We start from the raw sequence: 21,970 nt of genomic DNA, 5'->3' as shown, positions 1-21,970 counted from the left end.
GATAAACAACAATTGTGGGAGAGCCGATTGGAAAAGTGTAGACTGTTTCGACAAAAAATATTTGAAAAAACAGATAGTGACTGGGTAAATGTGCTGTCTAACTTTTGGGGACAATTAGATCATGGAACATTAAGTCAATCAGTTCAACGTCAATTCTTAAGCTTTATCCCATCGCAGTAGTTTGGTGTGGTTTAAATTTTGAAGAGGATCTCAATATATATTTTTCCCCTTCATTGGAATGACCATTGAAATGGTACGGTTCGTTATACTTTTGGGAGCGGCGCCCGAAAGACTGCTGTTCATCGATTGGTCGAAAGGGAATCATCTGCCTTGTTCTGTATTAAAACGAAATAAACCGAATATCAAGGGAAAAGGATTGTGAAGATTATGAAGGCAGGTGGAAAGCCGTGTTTCTTCAGCACTGTCACTGTCCTATGAGTACAATTCACTCTTCACGTAGCCGATGCATCCATCACAGTTCCTCTAAACACCTAGTGCCGGAAATGCATGTCTGGATTTACCAAGTCAGATCGTATCATCACAAACTGAACTGAACTTTATACTCGCCTATGATTGGTGGAAACATGGCTTTAGGGATGACAAACTGGCGTTTGGTGCAGATAAATCTGCAAAAAAAGCCAGTAAGGGTTGTTCTTTTGGAAAGGGGGGGGGTGAATTGCATTTACAATCCATCCATCCATTATCTGCTTATCCTCACGAGGGTTGCGTTTACTATCCATCAATCTCATTTAAAAACATCTTATCCAGTCTTGACTTTTACTTACCTAGTGGTAAAAGGAATAGGCTCTGTGCAGATTTTGTCAGTGACTGACTTGAATTATCTTGAGACACGTAACGATGAGGGCTTAGCACATCTTTCACACTTCAGAGATCTGGGATTTAAATCTCAGCATTGACTTTCTTGTGTGGCTTTAGTATGTTCTCCCCATGCTGACATGAATTTTCTCTGTGGTTCCTGTAAATTTAAAAATCATGCATAAATTAAAAAGTCTAAATTACTCATGGGTTTCACATACATATGGGTAATTTAGAGTCGTGATGAGTCCTAAATGGAACTTTACCAGATCCTGAAGAGGTTACGGCCATCAGTTTGTGTCCTCAAACTCAAGAGCTCTTGCATCATGCAGCAGGAATATGATTCGAAACACCAGCAAGTTCACCTCAAAACTGCCCAAAAAGAAAAATATAAAGGTCAAAGTCCGAATTGAAATCCAATTGAGATGCTTTGGTGTGACCTTAAACGGGCCGTTCACTCTAGATAACCCTCCAATATGGCTGTTGAGACAATTCTGCGAAGAGATGGCACAACTTGCTGTTAAATTAAGGCGGCAAATACTTTTTCTCAGAGGGTCAGATAGTTTTGCACACACCCTTTCTGTTGGTAAATAAAATCATTATTTAGAAACTGGATTTTAAATATCATTGGGTTGTCTCAGTGTGATATTAATATTGTTTTGATGAAATGAAACCTTTTGAAGTGATAAATGTGCAAAAAAATCAGCAAGGGAGCAAATACATTTTTCACAGCACTGTACACACACACACACACACACACACACACACACACACACACACACACACACACACACACATATGTACCACCTATACTATATGGATTGGTCAATTTCAACAAGTCAGAGGCATTCATCTGCACAGGGGTTGGTGGTGTTTGTTGTCGCTACCAACAGTAGTGTCGACTCATGCAAAGAGTAAATGTCATCAGACAACAAACTGCCTTTGCTCATGTGAGACATGTTGATATGAATTGTAATTTTGCTTCTGTAATTACACTTATCTGTGGTTTGCAGGAATGGAAAATGAGTAAATGTTTTGGTGGCAATTTGGTGCTCAGAATGATTTTAATCAGGTCTATTTATTTTTGTGCCAGTCACGAGAATAAACACGGGTTTTCTTTCATGATTTATTTCTTTGTGTTCTTATTCAAAGAGGACCAAAGTTAACATGATGTCTGACTTTCTGAAATGAATCCCACATTTTGACCACACTGTTATTCTTAATAGGATGGTGCTACATCCATTTTCCTTTTCATCTTTAACGTGCATTCAAATCTTAGTCAGGCTCCAAATCACTTCCTTTCATCCAAACTCTTTACCTGTTAAACAAATCTGTACCACAACAAACGTATGCCACCTGATGTAAAAGTGTATCGTGGGTACAACGCAATCATTCTGTTAATTATGATGCTTTGTTGCCTTGATAATCTGACTTTGTACGAGTTTTGGGTAACAATAATCATAGCAGTCAGTCAGAAATGAATTCAATAATGGTAAACTGCACAGGCAATTTTCCATTCATTTGATGCGTGCGATAGACACTCCCAAACAGAAATAAAGCGCGAGTCAGTTTTCATAATGTGTTCTTTCAGTAAATGCAATTGTAAGACATGCAGTCTTGGGAACAGCCTATGCCAGTCTGTTCATCTATTTGAATTGGGGTTAAGAGCAGCCATCATGTCCTGTATAGCACCCATAATGTCCATACTCACAATGAGACAATAAAAATCACTTGGGGTATTATGATGGGTATTGTTAAAAAAATTAAAAAAGTCTCTAATGTGTGGATATTCTTGTTCTACATTTGGTGAATTTAATTTAGAGGTCAAATATGATGCATCATAGATTTACTGTGCAGACTGCAGACATCGTGAAAGCAAATCACTGGCGAGTCCATTTCTGAGCTTCAGCAAAATTCTGTTGAGACACTGGATTGCAAGTAAACACAATTCAGGAGGCATGACACGGTTTTCTTTGAAGTTCTCAGTGCAAACTATAGTATTTTATTCATGATGTGGTTGCATTTTTTCAATTACACTCACTTGGTTGTAAGGTGATAAAAAAAAAAAAAAGCTCATTCTCAATGTGTCTATGTAAATGTACAACTACCACACCATAAAATATCTTCATGTCCATGAAGGTGTTTGCGTATGTGTGGGTTTTCTTCTGGTCTATCCCATTGTCAAATACTGGAGGTGGTCTATATGTTGGGCTAATCGCCAAACAGTTTCTTGGGCTGATTTTAAATGGGCCACTCAGATAGAACATCACACAATTTGATTGACAGACAGTAGCACAAGAATTCAACCAAAATTGAGCCATATCAAAATTCCGTAAATTGGTCTTGGGGTGAATGACAAAAGCATCATACAGAATTGTATGATGTAAATGCATGTTTTTAAAAAAAATGGAAGGGGGGGGGGGGGTGTAAATGTCTCACAATTTTCCCTTTCAACTGGAGTACCAACTTTCTACCCCTGCCAATTGCTCATTTAGAGCTCGGTTAAATGGACCAGCGACGTGTTAAAATAAAAAGGTCATACTCCAGGTTGGGGAGCGTCTCCTGAACAAGACTTCACTTTACACACACACAAAGGAAATGGTCTTTAGCGGGCAGCTAATGACCGCTGGGGGCCCCTCTCGTCTGTGTTGGGGTCCTTGTTCAGAGAAGCAAATGGGCGGGGATCCATTTGTCCGCTTTTGAAAAAAAAAAAAAAATCCAAGTCCTGCTGCGATGCGTGCTGCACAAGCGCACGCTGCACCGCACACACACTCACGCACGAGAACAAGCACGCACGCACGCACGCACGCACGCACGCACGCATTCCCACTTGCACACACATTTTTCAGCAGTCTGTCACAGCGACGCATTCAGCATAACGGTTACTTCAGTTCAGCGTGTGCATTGGCTCTGGAACTTCTAGAGAGACGTAGAGACAGGGTTTTAAACTCCTTCAAGACTCTGGAATATAAAATCGCACTCTATTTTCTTTCCTTTTTTTTTCTTCTTCCCATTTTCTCCTCCTCCTCCTTCCTCCTCTGGTTTCCTGTTACAAAGCCTTGGGAGGGAGTTGCGCGCACAGCCCTAGTTCCTCCGTAGAAACTAAATGACAGGATCAGAAGCCGTGATTTTTCTGCATCGTCCGGACATTTTATAGCAGAGGAGAAAAAGAAAGAAGGAGGAAAGAGAAGACTGCGTGACATTGACGAGGATGTAGAATGATTTTTTAACTAAAGAAACAGACGAGAAACAAATTCGCTGTTGCGGGGAAGAAGAGGAGAGAGCTATTGGGGTCTGTCGGCTTGAGGAAACGCACATCATCGCTACTACAATCCGCGGAGTCAGAATAATGTAAGTTTTTTTATTTATTTTATTTGATGTTATATCATGCTGATGGTGACGAGGAAGGCAGTGTTTATGCGAGTGTCCATTGTTGTGCTTCTATTCTGAAATGTTGACACACATAACATTTAATTTTATTTCAGTATTGTTTTTTGCAAATGCTCTTTTTCCGTGGTTCATTGTGGTGCAACTTTATCTCCATTCATAGCGCAGTGTAAACAAAGCGCAGTGCGGTCAGCAGCAGTTGGTTGGAGAGAAAGCAACTCAGGAATCTATAATAGTCTAAATTCACAATAGTAGAGATTTCTTGGATATCGTAACTGGTTAGTCGCCGGCGTTTCTTGTGAAGCGACTATGATATGATGTTAATTATAAAATTTGAATTTCTGTGAACTTTTATGCGCTTTTTGTTTTGCGTCAACAGTTTACTTATCGTGCAGATGCTTTGCAGCTTTTAGGCAGGCATGTTGAAGGAAAAGGTCATCATGGATTCATCCTGCACCTTTCAATCAACCCCAGTAATATTATTGCTTTCAGACAAATATCGTATGTAATGACAAATTGCATTATCGGTCCGCCTAAATCTTACACTTTTAAATTCATAATTTAACGACCTGTTGTCCCCCTCTGGTGTTTTGCCTAAATGAGTTAAGTATTAGCTTTGCTTGAGTGATTATTGTAATTATTGAGGTGGAGGCAGGCGTCCACTCATGGGCGGCAAGGAGCTTTTTTTTTTTTTTTTTTTTTTTTAAGAAAAAAAAAGTGGTGGCCTGGATTGGGGGGGTCTCTTTTACAAGCTGAATGGTGCCAGTGCCTGTTAACTAACAGACAGCCTGGGAGCGGGTGGGGGGTTGTGTTTATGGGATGCAGGAGGAAGACTGTCTTAATTTTATGGGAATTTTCATTATATTTCCTGTGTGACATGAGCCACATGTGTTTATTCCCCATTATTTTTTTTATTTTTATTTTATTTTTTTTGCATATTTTGGTCAATGGATCAATGACAAAGTTATGCAGAGTTGTTCAATTAAGATTTCATTTGGGCCAAATGTAAGCAGCCCACACACATTAGTAAATGGATGGTTTTCATTCTCAATTTTATGTTTCAATTTTTAAAAAAAAGCGTGTTTTTAGCCGCACTTCAAAACGACACCGTCGGCGATGTGGATAAACTACGTGAGTGTTGCATTCATGGTATCAAACATTGTGAATTTTTAAAATCATGTGAACTGACATACCCACTGCATCTCTTGAATGCAATGCAATTCAATTCAGAGAGACTGGACCACAGGCTGGGGATGGTTCTGGGCCACATTTGGCCCGCGGACTGCTAATTGAATAGAACTGATATACAGTCTAGAATAAATGGCATAACAGGGGAATATTAGATGAGGTCCCAAGTTGGTACAATATCAGGCTCTCCTTTGTAGTGTGTGCATGTTCTTGCTGTGCTTGTGTAGGTTTTCCCTGAATATTTTGGCTTCCCTCTACATGTCGGTTTCATTGAAAACTAAATTGTCTATATATATTTCAATCCTTGTTTATTTATCCTATATGTGCCCTGTGTTGGCTGTTAACCATTCTTGGGCGTAGACCGCTTCTTGCCCAAAATTGATCTGCAATAGGCTTTATCTTACCCACCACCGTGATTAGGACAAGTGCTATATAAAGTTAAGAAATGGATATGGAATATAAACAGTGGTGTTAGCTTTGGGCTGACATTTGAGTTGGGTGTAGCAGGGGATAATCCAATTGAAATTCTCTTGACTTACATTTGTAATTTATCAAGTCAAATTCAAAGACCCTTAAAAATAGACATAATCCTTGTATGTGAATTTCCTGAGTAGATTATTTTAGATTGAGGAAGGTTCACGGAGAATTTCACCAGGCTCTCCCTGTCAGCATGATGCCCAGTTTGGCAGGAAAGCATTGAAGATCAGCATTTATAACAAACACACATGCACGCACACACACACACACACACACACACACACACACACACACACACACACACACACACACACACACACACACACACACACACACACACACACACACACACACACACACACACAGGTAGCCCTTGGCCCCAGATGTTAATGACTCCATTGAGAGCGCAATAGGACTCCTGCCGATGTGATATCTTCATTGTCGAACAGACAATGGTCTCCACATCCTGACAGCCAGCCTCCTTCCCATGTTGCCTTACATACCCTTTGTGTGTGTGTGTGTGTGTGTGTGTGTCTCTCTCTCTCTCTCTCTCTCTCTCTCTCTCTCTCTCTCTCTCTCTCTCTCTCTCTCTCTCTCTCTCTCTCTCTCTCTCTCTCTCTCTCTCTCTCCCCCTCTCCCCCTCTCTCTCCTCTCTCCTCTATTTTATTTTGTCAAGTGATTGCATAAAATAAAATCACCTCCATCCAGACACATTTTATGAGTGGACAATCAGCTTAAAATGTATAGTGGTTGCCAGCCAATTGCAATATAATTGATGAATCAAACATTAGGATTTTGGTCAACTGTCTGATGTGTGAAGTTAACATGTACTAAAACGAGGTAAAAGTGACTGCAAATAATGGTCGCCAATGGCAGAGGTTCTGTCATCTCAATTAGTTTTGACAAAGTTGTTGTAAGAAGGACAACATGTCAGCTATGGGAAGTTGAGCTACTGAACCACATCATAGCGAGACTTCAGTGCACTCATGAAAAGTTGCTTATAAAAGTTAAAAATAAAACAGCTAACAGTTAAACACACATCCCCAATATTAAAATTGCACCATTGTTTCATTTTATTTGTTCCTCCATGCGTATCATCCATCTGCCTTCACCAGTGTTGATTTCATATTTTCCCCAAGCGTACACATACTGTATGTGACAGAAATGTGTGTTTTGACACTGTGGGTCAACATTGCATCATGCGTGCAACATCCCCACCATGCCAGATGTCCCCTGCCTGCTCTATGTTTAATTGTCACCAGTGTGTCACATGCATCACGTCAACGCAACAGATACTGGGGAGGCCACATGGCGAGCAGCTGAACGAACTATAAACTCCCGTGATAATGGGATGATTCCAGGTTATGTAACTCAAGAGACGATTCACAAACAAGATCACACACAGAGGCCATTCAGTACTTGTTAATGCGTGTTACTTATCTGTAAGTGAAGGATGCCTTTGAATTTGCTAAAGTTACAATGTGTTTTAAATGGTAGGGAAGGTTTTCTTTGCACTTCCTTTGCCGAGCATCAGCACCAGCACCCCGCAGTCAAAACAACATGATTGCAACCTTGATGATGCGACTCATACTCTGTCTGCTTTCTTTTTCTTTTTAAAAGCCCTTTCAAAGGCAAATTTGATTTTGTTTTGAGCTTGTTGCCATGCGCACTGCAACTCTGATGCTGCCTCAATGGTATGACCCAGCTCCAGTTTGCTGTGACACTTCACAGTGTGTGCTTATGTTTACGTAGCAAGTTATGGTTCATGTCAGGCCAGATGCAAGGTCTGGGGAGTTGAGCAGATGGGTTGTATGTGTGTCAACCTGTGTGTGTGTATGCCTCAGGGTAACAACAGGAGGGAAGGCTGGGCAGACAGCCTGATGTCTTGAAATGAAGGAACCCAAGCAGTTTCTGATAATGGCATTTGTCAAAGCGTGCTTAAATATGCTGGCATCGTTAGTGCTATTGATTCATTCATTATGATGGTGCATCAACTTTAGCACGTACTCCTGTTCACATGTAATGAGATGCAGTAATAATACACTGTTTCAACTGACATTGCATGAAACCTTTGTAGTACACAGTGGTGATATAATGCAATACTGACAGCTGTGTGTGATTTTTTTCAATTATTAGTATTTAAAGCCGTATCTGATTGAGTAGAATATGCCACAAGTTATACTTTATTAAAAACAAAAAAGTTGCTTTACCCTCACTCACAGCACACTTCACAAACTGTAAGTCCGCTCTGAGCACTTTAACGCCTGTTGAGACATTTCCCTCAGGCCGCTGGATGAATCCGGAGGGTTTTGGCAGGGGCTGTGATTGCAGTTGTTCCGAGACAAGAAGCTTTTGCTCCTCTTGCAACTTACCCATCCCTTTGATCGCTCTCTCTCTCACTCTCTCACTCTCCCTCTCTCTCTCTCTCTCTCTCTCTCTCTCTCTCTCTCTCTCTCTCTCTCTCTCTCTCTCTCTCTCTCTCTCTCTCTCTCTCTCTCTCTCTCTCTCTCTCTCTCGCTCTCTGCCAGCATATGCCTCCATCTTTCCTCATTGCAGCTTGTTTTAGCTCACTCCAAGTAGCATACTGGGGTCTTTTTTGCATTGCCAGTGAGTGAGCACTTAGCACTTATAGAGCTCAAATTTAATTGATCAGACAAGTGCCCGGTCAGCGTGTTTTTGAAGTGAATGCGCCTGAGGAAAGCGCTGTAATAATCCGTATGGTGTCTCTAATTGCACTGCCTGTGCTTTAAATGTCTCAGTAGAAGCAAATCAATTCAGTTGAATTAAATGAATTCTTGTCTCTATCATCTTCCAAAAGGCTTTTGTAAACTCCACATTATAGAGCATATGGCCCCAATAAATATTTGTCACTCTCTATGAATGATGCAGCCCAGCCCCTTCAGCGGCAATCAATAAATGAATAAACCTTGGGGGGTGGGGGGCTTTTTCCGGAAAGTCATACTGGTGGAAAATTCAATATGGTGCACACTCAGGGTCCTAAAGGCAAATCAGAAGAGCAAGTACACTTGGATGAACAGAATTTTTTCTCCATTTGAACATTTCTAAAGGATAAGCCCTTTCTGAACTGCAATTTCCCCTGTCAGATCAGGATGATCTGTGTAATTTTCAAATTGTCACTATACTGTGGAGAGAAGTATCACGATCCAGCTGCTGGTTTTAGACACATTTGAATGGTTATTGGGACCTTCAGATGAAGCAAAAGAAGCATGTTGGGGCACCTGATAGTAGTGACTGCACTCTTGCATAATGTATGAATGTTCGGATGGAAGTGAAGGAGAGGCCTGACCCACTTGTTTCTTACCAGCTGACCACTATTGGCCATCTGCTCCCTACCAGCCCCAGTCTCTATTTTTGTCTCTCAACTAGACCCCATCACTTTTTTACTCACTTTATATTAATGCATCTGCAGTATCGTATTTATAAGGGTCTTCCGAGACTGATTTAAGGGAGAATATAGAGCATCATAAATGTTCGCCTTTGCGAACAGGAGGAAGAGTACAAAGACAGTGACCTTTAAGAATGTGTGCACCCATAAATGTTCCAATTCATGTCTCATTTGAATTTTCACTAAAGATGTGTGAAGTTTTAAAGCATAAGCCACCGGGTCATTTCATCAGCATTTTTGGAGTCATGTTGACATTACAGGACTTTCCAAGTCTTCAGGCCACTGCACTATTCACTTTGTACTAACTGGGGCGGTGAATGGTGAGCAAAAGCTCTAGAACATTTATCAGGCGGGATCTCTAGACTATCTGTTGTTGTTGTCATTGTTGTTGTGGTTATTGTTGGAGTTGAAAATGTACTTTAGAAGAAATGAAAAAGATGATGCAGTCGTACAAATTGGAACACATACGTGATCCAAATTGTGGTGCCCTCATTTACAGTGGTGCTTTATCCTAAATGGAAAGGCAGGGACGTCACCAAATATCCCACTTCTGATTGTTTTACTTACAACGCCCAACTAGCACAAAAAAAAAAAAATCATGGCTCACCACTGCTAGAAGAGAGCAGCCTCTTGTATGGGAATAGTACCTTTTTTTGAACGTGTTGATTGAATGACAAAATTTTACTGTCTTAACGCAGAGATTATATTACAACATGGCTGCATGGGCATCCATGAAGACTTTACCATTGTCCTCGTTAGGATTGCAGGTAAACTAGAGCCTATCCCTGCTGACTTTGAGAAAGAGTGGGAATACTGTTCAGACTGGACTGGTTACCACTTAATCACAGACATGACACAGACAAATGACCATTCAGGCTCACATTCACACCGATGGACGATTAAGAGTCTTCAATTAACTTGCATTGTTTTGAGAGAAAAACAAAAAAAAACCCTCTTGACTGTGTGGCAGATTGCTAACCGCTACTTCATTGTGCTGCAGAGCCATTTGTATTAAATGGCAATAAGTAGGATAAGTCTTTTAGAGGATCTCGAAAGGACTGACTTCTGTACAGCTATATTGACTTCTGCTAGTTTAAAGGGACAAATTTCCACTTCTAGAATGCAGTTGGGACAACAAGCAAAATTAACGAAGACACATTGTTTAACCAACAGCATGTTCTTTATTCATGTCATGTCAACCTGTCCAGTTACTTATGTCGATACATAAAGAGTAGCTGACATATATATATATATATATATATATATATATATATATATATATATATATATATACACACGTGCTGTAGATACAGTGTATGGATGTTAATAACTTTTACTGTCAAAGAAAATTTCTGGAATAGTTCAAACTGATATGAATCATTGTGTCTTTACCCATTTTTACCCTATTGATTTGTCATCTTTTATATTTGATTGTGTTTCCCAGGTCTAGTCATTGTGGCTGTGATTGAAAACATAAAGTCTGATTGGGGAGGGATGATAAAATTCTCAGTGAGAAATCTTGTACTTGAGCCAACTGTGTTTCCGGGGCACTGTGTAAGGTGATCTGTTTTCAGAGCCCGGTGACTGCAATTTTTGTATGCACTGACTCGGCAGATGTTTCAAAGCACAGTATCTACTATGTTTTGTATTCCTGTCTTATTATTATAACTTATTTTGGTTGTGGTCCCACGTGAAAGCCGTTTGGGGCCCTCATTGAAAGCTGAGGTGCCTACTGTTTGGTCAGTGGCACTATTTCTTGTGTGTATTTTTTGAATGCTTTTGCAGAGTCAGCCTTTGCATTGTTTCTTAGATAATGGGCCTGGATAGGTACAGTCAACCAGTAGTGTGTGTGTGTGTGTGTGTGTGGTGTGTGTGTGTGTGTGTGTGTGTGTGTGTGTGTGTGTGTGTGTGTGTGTGTGTGTGTGTGTGTGTGTGTGTGCGCGCGTGTGTGCGTTTGCATATGCATATGAGTTTTTGGTGGTATCAAGGCCACTGCATTTTGTTTTTATGACAGCTTTTTTGGCATTGTTCTCATCCAACAAAGCTCACCCTGACTGCCAGTGGGCAGGAAGTTCTGGTAGCAAGCTGAGCGTACCCACGTGTCGTAAAGCAGACTCTGTTCTGCATATACTGCCCCTCCCGTGCAATCGCCTTGTAAAGTTTTAAAAAGACAATAAAAAGTTACCCGGTGGCTCAGAGGCTGGTAAGCCACATCTTATCCAGGAAGGAGCTGCAGCCAGGCTAATGGCCTCTCTCCGGGGTAGGTAGTAGTATACAGGAGCCAGTGCAGGGTTATCAGCTGCAGGAAGGCCCCTGCATGGCAGCTCTATTAGAGCTTTCATGAGCTTGAGTGTGAGCGAAATTTAGCTCTGTGAAAGTGCAAGTAACTTTTACCTTTCCGAGCTGAGATTTTTGTGTTCCCGTCTTCCTGTTTTAGCACCCCCTTAAGTCTAAAAACACTTTAGACTTCTTCCCTATGATTAAAGTTTAAGATTAAATAGTGTTCTTTCATGTCAAGTCAAGTTTATTTGTATTGTCCTAAATCACAGATAAGTCTCAAAGGGCTTCACATGTGCAAATCCATTCATCATTCATCAAATTTCATTTTTTGTGAGTACTGTATCATTTCATGAACGACTATGGAGTCAGTAGAAAATACGTATATGTCTAATACGGTGTGGAGAAGGTTGTAAAGTGCATTGACTCTGACTGACAAATGAGATTCCTCCTCATGTGTGGAAGTATGGCAAGTCAGGAAACATGGGGAGCCACAAGCCACTGCTGCTTTTCTTCATCAAGTGCTCACAGCATCTGCTGACTCTAACCTGTCGCTGTCTCTGTGTCCTTACCCAGATTTATGAAACTGCTCCTTTTTGCTCCAAAATATAGATACAAGCTGAAATGTCGAATCAAACTGGTACTTTTTGTTGACAATGCCACTTTCTCACTGCTACTGTCTCCGTAACACTATAAAAGCTTTTTCAGGTAACTATGAGGAGAAATCACATTATTTATACAAATTTACACTCACACAAAATGTACAATACACACATTTATACTTGTATGATAAGCCATGCACTAGGAATACATTTTGCATGCCATGATTATATCATGTGATACCATTAGTTGTGTGATTGAGGAATTGAAATCTTTCCAGAAAAACACTAAGCACACATCACATTTTAATACTGTAATTGAAGCGAGTGGATATCATAATACAAAATGTTTCTTGTCCATACAATATTCATACTTTATCTTCTTCATCAGAGTTATTGATACATTGAATATTCTCAATTTTAATTATATCCTACGACAAAAGTCATTCGTCCAGCATCATCGCCAGTTTGTATTCATAAGATCAAATTGTAGATCAAGGCTTTAAACTCCAACTGGTTTTAAATTGGCTTCAGAAAATGGGCAGTTCTTCCACTTTAAAGCTTATTTGACTCATGGGTCAATAAGCCTATCTCTGCTTTACATCTTATTGTTGCCAACTTGAGTCCAGCACCCACATCTCTCTTCAGCTCAGCTCTATCAGCAGCTGTAGCTATAAAAGTGCTGTTATTGAGGTGTTAGTCAGGTTTGTGTGCTGGGGAGGGGGAATGTTGCTGGAAGAAAGACAGTCTTTCAGCTTTTATTCCACTGGTGACTCACCTTTGACCCTCGGTGGTCGCACTTCTCTCGCCCTGCTCTTTTCTTCCAGTCCACTGCAGTGACTGTCTGAAGGGGAGAGATAGATTTAGAGAAATAAATGGAAAAACACTTGCTGGGATGATGCCACAGCGATGACAGTGAAGATATAAAGGCAGAGAAAGATAGAAATGGGGAACAATATTGATGGTGGGAGAGCAAACAAGATTGGATTGAGTTGCCAGGTTAGTCGCGGCAAGGTCAGAGAGGCACTCTGACGAATCAAGATCAAAGATGGCATTGGTTATTTGATTTTTTTTTTGGGGTTTTTGTTTCTTGGTCTTTTTCTTTCTTTCAAAGATAGGGCTTTCTGGTTCCGCTTTGCCTCGTGGGCGTAATCCTCACGTTCAAGAGAATTTTGAAAAGAAAACAGAAGTTTGTTTCTTCATGCAGGAGGTGGTAAAACAGACTCAAGTGAAATAAAGTGATTTTTATAATCGACTCCAAATAAATCTTGTAATATATTACCACCGACTGATCTTTTTGTGTCATGGCTGTGTCTCCGAAACTTTTTCAAATAACCCGAATGTTGTGCCCATAAGTAAAATAGACGTCAATAGTAAATTAGCCAGCTAATGAGGTTTATATCTCCTATCTCATATTATGAAACCTCCGATTAAATTGGGTCTTGATTGGACTGACAATGGACAGACCGGGAACGGAAGCCTTTTCAAAGACGAGGACGGAGATGGGGTGCGACTATATTACAAATAAGGACGGAGGGACGAGGACCGGTGGGTGCCCAGGTTGGGAGAGAAGAATGGAAGACAGATCGGAGCTCATCTGTGGCTGCAGACCAGCAAAATTTGGTAAAGTGCTCATCTGTGACTGCGGACCGGCAAAATTTGGTAAAGTGCTCATCTGTGGCTGCAGCTTCTGGAACGCAGAAGAGAAAAAATGCTTAAGTTTCTGCGAAAACACATGCAAGAATAGATTTGACAGGGAACACCCTCTTTCAGATGTCTCTCTACCCAGAATGCAAACAGTTTATGAAGGTGCCTAAGTCAATGGGAGATTCTGTGCAGCCAAAAAGTGCACAACAGCATACCTTTTTTGAAATTAGTATACCTGAATGTGAATAAAATTAAAACTCACCTTTTAGTCCAATCAAATCAGAGACTCGACAAGACCACCTCATCAAATTCTTGAGTATATCAAGACATTTTTGAATAGATATCTTTAGTAGTGCCAAATCATCACCTGGCTAAATAGAAGGAAGGGACGTTAAAAGTTGAGCCAAAAAAATTATACAAGTCAGAAACATGACTTGCTGTGGTAACCCTTGTGAGGGGGAGACGAAGCACAATGGTATGTTTACTACTTTGTGGCAACGTTTTGGGGAAGGCCCTTTTTAGTTCCAGCGTGCCCCAGAACACAAAGCAAGGGACATAAAAGCATGCTTGGGTGAGTTTGTTTTGGAATGAGAGGATTGACTCCACCTTGTTCCTTATAAAAACCCTCAGCAAGCTGCCCTTTTGACCTTGGTGACTCTTCTGTCAGAAAAGTAGTTTTAATCATGTAGAATATTTGCAACTTTCAACTGTTCTGATGTTATGTATTTTGTATGAGTTTCATTTCAAAGTTATATTTTCATGGATGTTCTGGGATTATTCAATAATGTACTCATTTTTGATAGGTTGCATCTTTTGGTTACCTCAATATTTGTACATTGTAGAGTTTTTTGTCTTTTTTTTCTTCTTTTTTTTAACATCCGGTGAACTAGTTTCCAATGACACTTAGTTCACAGTATTTCTCAAAGAAATATTCAGTATCTCTCGTTCCTGACCATTTCGAGTCGTAACTTCAACCCCTCGCTAGTACTCATCCTGCTGTTGTATGCCCCTAACCCTGGCATACAACAAAGTTTACCTTGCCATGTTTTTTGTACTATTTAGGTAAAGGCTTGTTAAAGAAGACCAGGAAGAAAGGAAAGGCAATCTCCTGATTGGAATTTAGAATGAAGCCAGGCAAGCTGCGGTAAATGCACAATGACGCACACACACATACACACACACACACACACACACACACACACACACACACACACACACACACACACACACAACTCCTCTCGGCCTGTTTGTGTCAAATAATCAATAACGCTCTTAAAAAAGGCCTGAGACTAATCGGAAGAGACAACGGGCAAGAAATGGGGGTGAATATCCATTTAATGGAAACAAAGCCATCTTGCATTGTATCTGCTTATCAGTCCCTCCCCTCATGCTATTTGAGTATTATGAGTTAGAGGAGGCAGAAGCTTATCAAATGAGTTCAATCGATTCTCTTTTTAAAATGAGTATTTTTCACTCTTCCACCATTCTGTCTGTATTCATTCAGCTTTTTCATATTTCGACTGCTTAACATCTTTGATTTGTGTACTAGGGTTAGGTTTCTTAAATAATTTGTGTTTCACTCCCTGTGGGAGATGGCCTAGCTTTTTAATTAATTGATTTTGAAATTGACTTTGCTGCTGTATGTGTGTGTGCGTGAGTGAGTTGGGTGGATGAGAGACATGGTTGTATGTGAGTTATTTGCTTTTTTTCATCACCAAGCGTTCCCCTGACACATTGATGGATAACAGACGGAGAGCTGTGTGTTCCTCCGAGGGTGTGTCCTCTCTACATGTGCAGCTGTCCACTGTAAGGTGGAAATAAATACAATAAACATTTTTAGCCCAAATACAAAATTGCAGCCACTCATACTGTATGTAAATGCTGGTAAGGCGTTGTGTGCTGAAGGAAGTAATAAAATTCATGTTGTGTCAGTATTTAAAGGTGACGGATTATGGAATTTTTCATTTTTAATTGCTTGCATACAAGTAGTTGAGTCTCTTGAGGGCCATCTCCCCAGCTACCTCGCAGGTTTAGCATATGGCATCCGCCACAATAAAGATTTACTATTTAGAGTGCCAAAAGGCGCAATGATCAGCCAGGTCTTTAACACTTTGGTCACAAAGCAATGCAAAATTTGAGTTAAGATAAGCAATTTTAACCCAAATAATTCAGTAATTAGAAGCAGAAGTTTCAAATGCAACAAGAACTCGCTCTCTGTCCTCAACATGATTTATACCCATTTCTTAATCACGTTTTGGGTGCGAGTCCAAATTCTATTGCTTGTCTTGGTTTTTGTAAATTTCGCCCCAAAATACAATAGTCAAATACAATTTATTAATGTGGTTTTTTTTATTCATAATGCATGTTTTTGAATTGGTGCGATTTATATTCTAAAATATGGTTGTTTGGCTTAAAAAAAATATATATACACGACTTGAATATTTTCACATATCAGACCAAGAATTTTTCAATGCAAGAAGTTAGCAATTTTTAAGATGGCGCAAAACAATGATTGTCTTCAAATCAATCTGGAGGCCAACAACAAGAAAATTCTTTCCCAAGGGGCCGGTGATGGATAAATATGACTCTCACAATCTCTTGCGTTATTGTCGGTAATGCACCCATTTGAACCTTTGCCCCTTCCTTGTTTTTCGTTACTTTCATTAATCCAGCCTGTGACTGTAGACCACACTTGTCATTTAATCAAAGCTAAAACTAAGTGATGCTCTAAATCTTGATCTGTGTGTGGACATAAAATGTCAGAGACCTTTATTGAGACACCTGGGAGTTGCTATCATCTGTGAAAAAAGATTGCATAATATTGTAAGTACCTGAGCTCTGAGCTGTGTGTAATTTGTCTTTTGCTTCTGCTGCATGGGCAGTTGGGTTGTTCTCCATCTGCTGTGTGTTGTTATTGAACGCCTCATGTATTATGCAGAATAAACATCGTCCATTTGTAAGCTGCATTCACTGTGGGTATTGCTTCAGGTTTATGCTTCATGAAGATTGTATTGCTCTTTGTTGGTCCACTTGAACACTGTGGAACTGATTGCGTCTTCGCTGTGTGCTGCCAGGTCCACATTGTCTGTCACACTGTTCCTCTCTCTGTTATAATACGTATGCATTTGCTTTGTGCTGCCTCCTTTGTTTTACTGAGCCTGCATGACTCTTTCTTTGTGGCTGCAATGGGAAAGGGATTTAGGGTTTGTGCGTCCAAAGGTCTTTGTGCCTCTGTTGGTGAATATTTCTACCTGTTTGTTGAACAAAAACATTCAGTGGAACATTCTAACACACACACACACACACACACCGACAAACAACCATTAAGTCTAAATTACAAGCTGTTATGAAGATGCTTTATATGCTTGTCGCATAAAGGTAGGCCAGCTGTTTCCTCATGACGCTTATATTAACCGAAAACAATTTTGTTCAATAACTTCATAGGAAACTGTTCTTGGTCATTTATATGCAGGCGTTTTTCTTTGGCTCTATTTCCTTTTATCCTATGCTTAATTATGCCGTCAAATTCAACAAAGAAGACAAACTTAGGTGCCAGTTATTCATTTTTTAAATCGGGCGAGCCAGGTTGGCTATTTTTCTCCGGCAAAGACAAATTTCACTCTGGACTTAACTTGAACACTGCGGCCTTATGAAAGTGTCATTTGAAGACAAGTGTTGCACTTTGTTTTGCTCCTACAAGACCACAAGAAGTCTGGCTACTTTTTGGGGGTGATGAAAGTTTATGAGATATTTTATGAGTTTGTTTGTCTTGGTAATTTTGCAGCAATGTCTTTTTGTCGATCTTCTTTTGTTAATAAAATATTTTTTGAAAAAATAAAGTCTTATTATTATTATTATCATTATCATTGCTGTGGAATGCTTTAGTGTGCTTTGAGCATGGCTAAACTTTTTTGTCAAATCCCAAATTGTCCAACTCAAATGGTGGTGTAGATTTTTATGTTAGCACCACTACTTAAACCAGGGCGACTAGGTGGGGCACTGGGTAGCACGTCCGCTTCACAGTTAGGAGGGTGCGGGTTCGAGTCCACCTACGGCCCTCCCTGTGTGGAGTTTGCATGTTCTCCTCGTGCCCGCGTGGGTTTCCTCCGGCCACTCCGGTTTCCTCCCACATCCCAAAAACATCCTTGGTAGGCCGATTGAGCACTCCAAATTGACCCTCGGTGTGAGTGCGAGTGCGGATGGTTGTTCGTCTCTGTGTGCCCTGCGATTGGCTGGCAACCGGTTCAGGTCGTCCCCCGCCTACTGCCCGATGACGGCTGGGATAGGCTCCAGCACGCCCGTGACCCCCGTGGGGACAAAGCGGTTCAGAAAATGGATGGATGGATTTCTAGTGCATGCTGACACGACATCATACTGAGACAAATAGGCACACTAGCAATTTACACCAACAAAGTTGTCATCAAACTCACCTTTGGGTACAATAATTCAAGAATTGCCGGCAAAACGGTGCATCTCAATGAAGGTAAAAACACAATCAAAGAATTCCTCCAATGCCAAAGGTCCACCAGCTATTAGCAAAGTTATACGAGTCAAAAACAGTGAATAGTTTAGATAGATATTTTAAGTCAACAAACAAAGATTTCAAAAAACTGGTTGCTTCGTGAATGGCACCTTCAAAAGCATATTTTCTGATGAGAAATACAACAATGTTTATTTCTCATCAGTACATAAAAGAGGCATCAATTTTCTCAGCAAGGAGAAAATGACATATACAGTAATCCCTCCTACTTCGCGGGGGTTACGTTCCAGACCCACCCGCGAAATGGGAATTTCCGCGAAATAGAAACTAGATTTTTTTGAGCTATTCTTGGAAGATATTCTATTTTTATCGCTGACATCAACCAGCTCGCTGCTAGGGGACTTTCATATCAATGGACTGTGCGCTCCGCATTCATGCCTTAGCGACGAGACTAACAGTGTATTGCTATGTCCAGATGAAGGCCACCGCCGGTGGAGAGTGTTATATCTTTACTATTTTCCAGGTTCTGATGTAGCAAGCATGGTTCGGACAACGACGTGATGGATACTGCTTTATTCCTTTCATCACAGTCAGTTCACTGGCCGTACATCGCAACACTGAACGTCCCCGAAGCTCCCCCTCCCACATCCGGGGTTTTCCCACTACGGAACATGAGTTAGTCCAAAATATACAACAGAGAGAACGCCCTGAAGTCACATGTGACGATAAAGTATACTGTACTGACTCTTTAATTTATTCATTTCAAAACAAGAAAACGACTTTTAAACGTAAGCTATCATTATTAAAGGAAAATGAAGAAACTCAAGTGGCCGCGAAACCTCGTGAAATGATGAAATTTCTGCGATAAAATTATTAATTTATTTTTGAAAACCCGCGATACAGCGAAGCCGCGATAGTTGAAGCCGCGAAGTAGGAGGGATTACTGTACATACAATTGAAAAAAACATTTCAGTGTGTAAAGGCAAGCATAAAAGGTGAAGAACATTCATTAAAAGACTTGAGCAGGAAACAGCAAGAGATGGTATAAAAGGGTAAAGTAGTTATAAAATGACAGAGAGGGGGGAAAAAAAACAATGCAAAAGACAGCAGGCTTTCTCCAAATGGTGCATGCATGAAAACACGCACACTACTATAAAGTTTGGACATTTTTCACAGCAATCACAAAATGTTCTATTTTTCCCCCTTAAAGCTCATTCAATCTTTCGGGTGGTTCAGTTGTATTTTTCAAGCTTTATTGTTGAGAGCTTTTTGAAAGGGTGTTTTTCTTTGAACACGCTCATTATCTCTTAATTCCAGTCAAATAAAAGATAAAATGACAGATCGTTTTATTGACGTCAATTTGTATCCCAAAGCTGCCAACATGTCTGTTGTTAGCCCACTGCTGGTTTGGGTTGTGTGCCGCTGATGTGGCTTCCATTAAAGCGAGTGAAGACAATTTTCCATCTCCAACTGACTGCTGAGCTTTTGTTTCCAGTGCTGACAGCATGTGAGGGCTCCAAGTGAGCATCACTTTTATTCAGAGGCAGGTTTGCAAACACAGTAGCAATAGGGACCGTGAAAAGGAAAGAAATCTGCGTATAATTGAGGAGTATTATGAATGGATTGAATTTAAAAAGCATTCTAGAAAAATCCATTGTCGCATTAGCGGCAAAGGGCCAATCATAATATCTCACCATTGTGTGTCGTGTTCAACTGTCAAAAAGCTTGTCTCAACATCAGAAGGGATGTCTCCTTTAAATTGAAATCAGAATGATCAATCAGCAATAAGCTTTCACTTTGATCAGCAAGACATTTCTAACATCAACACTAGGTTACAAATTTTCTTACTGCTATTTGAATTGCCACATACATCCTAAAAGGACGGCATCAGTATTGCCTGAGTTAGTTTTTATTCTCTATCCTGAAATATAAATAGAATAGGGGATGGCTGATAAAAGAATGGAAACTAAATGACTGAGGTCTCTCCAATGCAAGGTCAAAATCAATCCAAAAATAAATAAGACCAAAAACAACAACAACTACATAAAATGACATGCAAGGACAGTTTTTATTATAAGCACATCTTAATATTTCTATTTTCTCAGCATATGTGACTGTCATGTACAGTATACAATGCAATTATGCTTGTCAGCAGCATCTGCACCCTATAAAAAAAAACTGCAGTGAAAGCTGCTAGCCCATCTTGAAGAGTTTTTGTTTTGTTTTTTTGTCACATGTTGGTGTAAATGTGGCTTCAGATTTTCCCATGTTGACAAAAGAAAAAAAAAATCACTGACAAAATCATCTGTACAACACCTTCAGGTTTTGTCCTATGTATTTTGAACATTCCTCCTCCACTGACACACAAACACATTTTATATCAATCTATCACTATAATATTTTGGGTAAATGGACTTAACTGTTTTTGCCTACAACTTGGCAGCATGGTCAACATTGGTGCATCTCCTCTTCACAAGATCTGACACTCTTTAATATTGGCTGCAGGCCTGCTGTGCGATGTCATGACAAGATATAATCCTTGTTGGTCATGGCGCCTGGGTTGACAGTTGTTTTCCAGTTAGTATGCTTAATGCTAATGCTTGCATCTCCTCACTGTTTTTCAGGAGCCATCAAACCTAGAAACACATGTATGTAATTACTGCCATGAGAAAAAAAAAAAATGAAATGTCGTTAAAATAGTGTTTTGGAAAATCGTCGTAGCACAACTCGTTTGACCGACAGTGAATGTCATCTGATTTGTTTGGTTTATTCCCATCTTAACTCTGCCATCTAAACCAGATACGAGACACTATAACACAACTTTGGTTTTGGGGAATCGTAATGACTTTGAAACTGTACTTTTAGTTTCCCAGACACTTTGCATCGCTGCAAAACAATGATTCATTGCTGCCGTATTGTATCATATGCTCCGTTATGGAAGATCTGTCTGGAAGATCTGCTGTGACATTCAAATTGACAATACAGTAACTTCTTTATGTAGCATACCAAAGCATCGCGAATGCATACAAACACTTGTGTAACGTGATTGGACTCACATGGTGCATCAATGCACAAGTAAACCAATTAGTTGGTGCAGTTGGTTTTGCTGTAATCAGTCATGTGGACTAGAATCATGTTTTGCAGCAACAAGAAAAACAACAAAAACAAAACTGTCTCTTTTAAAGTTTAGTCTCCACCATTGCTCTCCGAAGCTTCTTTTTCTGCAAGATCAGTTTGGTTGAGTCTGATTAGATACCACAAATAACTGAGCCTCACTTAGCACTGTCTTGTGCCCTTTAGTTGGGTAATCAAATGTACAAATGGAGATTATACATCCTAATGTCTTCTACCTTGTGTTTTTTCCTCCACCCTGCTGTGAATTCTCATATTTTAAGTTTGAGCTTTCTTTACCTTTAATTACAGGTTGTATTGAGGTTATTTTCAGCACATGAGGGGGCATCCTTATCAGTCTTCAGCCTAAACTTGTCACTCTTGAGTCAAGCCCTTTTATAAGTCAACAAGGGCTATCATGGCTTGTATGTCACAGTTGGAATTGCCAGAGGACACTTTTAAATAAGGCACATCCACACAAAAAAGGTCTTACTTAAACAAAAACATTGGGATTATTTTGATTAATTAATCACGGAAAAACGATTGGACTGCAGAATTAATACATTTAATCACACTTTTTTT

At 40.1% G+C, this 21,970-nt stretch overlaps 1 protein-coding gene across 2 annotated transcripts in view; it reads left to right on the top strand.

Moving 5' to 3' along the window:
* The first annotated feature begins 3,703 nt into the window (after positions 1-3,703).
* The window catches only part of sema4c (sema domain, immunoglobulin domain (Ig), transmembrane domain (TM) and short cytoplasmic domain, (semaphorin) 4C), a 73,803-nt gene continuing 55,536 nt past the window's right edge, over positions 3,704-21,970 (top strand). Inside the window, exons 1-2 of one of the 2 annotated variants that reach the window (XM_085909882.1) lie at positions 3,704-4,167; positions 14,860-14,941. The gene's annotated coding sequence lies outside the window, so the exon portion shown is untranslated. The remainder of the gene's footprint in view (positions 4,168-14,859; positions 14,942-21,970) is intronic. The other variant, XM_085909883.1, reaches the window with a different exon arrangement.

Source organism: Syngnathus leptorhynchus, chromosome 4 (genome assembly GCF_054491065.1).
Source record: "Syngnathus leptorhynchus isolate UIUO chromosome 4, UIUO_Slep, whole genome shotgun sequence".
NCBI classification, from domain to species: domain Eukaryota; kingdom Metazoa; phylum Chordata; class Actinopteri; order Syngnathiformes; family Syngnathidae; genus Syngnathus; species Syngnathus leptorhynchus.
The sequence above is the reverse complement of the archived record's forward strand: the minus strand, read 5'-3'. Positions and strand labels throughout refer to the sequence as shown.